General features: G+C 50.0%; 1 pseudogene; it reads left to right on the top strand.

Moving 5' to 3' along the window:
- Positions 1-276: 276 nt before the first annotated feature.
- On the top strand, positions 277-1,512 carry LOC102766454 (annotated as a pseudogene).
- Positions 1,513-1,945: the final 433 nt, after the last annotated feature.

The raw sequence follows: 1,945 nt of genomic DNA, 5'->3' as shown, positions 1-1,945 counted from the left end.
GAGGCAGCTGATGGATGTTCTCTCTCATCGATGTTTCTAACTCCCTCTCTCTCTCTCCCTTCCCTGTGAAAAATCAATAAAATATATCAAAGACAGTCACAGTGCAGGATGCAGCTGAGGGATGTTTCTCTCTCATCGATGTTTCTGACTCTCTATCTCTCTTCCTTCCTCTCTGTGGAAAGTCAATAAAATATATTTAAAAAAAACAAACAAACAAAAAAAAACAAGGGCAGCTGAAACCTGACTCTTGGCCTCTTGCCTTCCTCCCTAAACAATATGAGCTTCAGCACCCACACCAGCTTTTCCACCAACCACCAGACTCTGGGCTCCTGCAGTCTCGCAGCAACCGGGCTGGCCTGCCCGCAGAGCAGCCAGCGTCAAATACAAGTGCTGGGGGTTTGGGCTCCCAGATCTCCATGTCCCACTCCACCAGCATGCAGAGCGAGTGGGATTCCGGGGGCCTAGCCACAGGAATGGACAGGGGTCTGGTGGGCATAACAGGCAGACAGAGTGAGGAGACTATGCAATGCCTGAGTGACTGCCTGGCCTCCTGCCTGGGGAGGGTGAGGAGCCGGGAGGCTAACAATTGGAGATTGAAGAGCAGTATCTGGGAACACCTGGAGAAGAAGGGACCCTAGGTCAGAGCCTGGGGGCATTACTTCAAGATCACAGAGGACCTGAGGACTCAGGCCCTTGGCAGTTCTGTGGACAATGCCCACATCGTTCAGCCTGTCTCGCTGCTGATGACTTCAGAGACAAATATGAGAGGGAGCTGGCCACGAGCCAGTTTATGGAGAGTGACAATAGGCTCTGAAAAGTTGTTGATGACGCCAGTATCACTCAAGCTCAGCTGGAGACAGAGATCGAGGCTCTCAAGGAGCAGCTGCTCTTCATGAAGAAGAACCAGGAGGAGGAAGTAAATGGTCTACAAAGCCAGATTGCCAACTCTGGGTTGACCACAGAGTTGGATGCCTCAAATCTCAGCACCTCAGGGTATCCAGGCCCATATGATGAGCTGGCTCAGAGGAACTGAAAGGAGTTGGACAAGTACTGGTCCCAGCAAACTGAAGAGAGAACCACAGTGGTCACCTCATAGACCACGTAGATGGGAGCTGCTGTGATGACACTCATAGAGCTGAGACATATGGTTCAATCCTAAGGGATCGACCTTGACTTGATGAGAAATCTAAAGGCCAGTTTGGAGAGCAGCCTGTGCGAGGTGGAGACGTGCTGTGCCATGAAGATGGAATAGCTCCATGGGATCCTGCAGCACCTAGAGTCAGAGCTGGCCCAGACCCGGGCAGAGGGGCAGCACCCAACAATAGTATGAGGCCCTGCTGGAAGAAGGGGAGGACTTTGATCTTGGTGACACCCTGGACAATGGCGACTCCATGCAATCCATCCAAAATACTGCCACCTGGAGGATTGTGGACAGCAAAGTGGTGTCTGAAGTCAATGACATCAAAGTTCTGAGATGTTAAGGCAGCAGAACCAGGGGACCCCTTGAGGGGCAGGAGGCCAATAAAAAATTCAGAGATCGCCCTGGCTGGTTTGGCTCAGTGGATAGAGCGTTGGCCTGGGGACCAAAGGGACCCGGGTTCGATTATGGTCAAGGGCACATGCTTGGGTTGCAGGCTCGATCCTCAGTGTGGGGCATTCAGGAAGCAGCCAATCAATGATTCTCTCTCATTATTGAGGTTTCTATCTCTCTCTCTCCCTCTCCCTTCCTCTCTAGAATCAATTAAAAAAATTTAGAGATCATTGAGCAAGAGGGGGAAAAAGCAAGAAACAGATTTCATGGGAACTGAAAATCCAGGAACAGAGCTCCTTTCCCTATTCTGCATTCTACCCATGATATCTTGCTTCTGCACTTTTTTGCATAAATATTCCATCTTTCTTTTTTTTCCAGTCTTCTTTGCTTACAGCTTCTGCTTCTCATAATTTT

This window comes from Myotis davidii, unplaced genomic scaffold (genome assembly GCF_000327345.1).
Source record: "Myotis davidii unplaced genomic scaffold, ASM32734v1 scaffold684, whole genome shotgun sequence".
NCBI lineage: Eukaryota > Metazoa > Chordata > Mammalia > Chiroptera > Vespertilionidae > Myotis > Myotis davidii.
The sequence above is the reverse complement of the archived record's forward strand: the minus strand, read 5'-3'. Positions and strand labels throughout refer to the sequence as shown.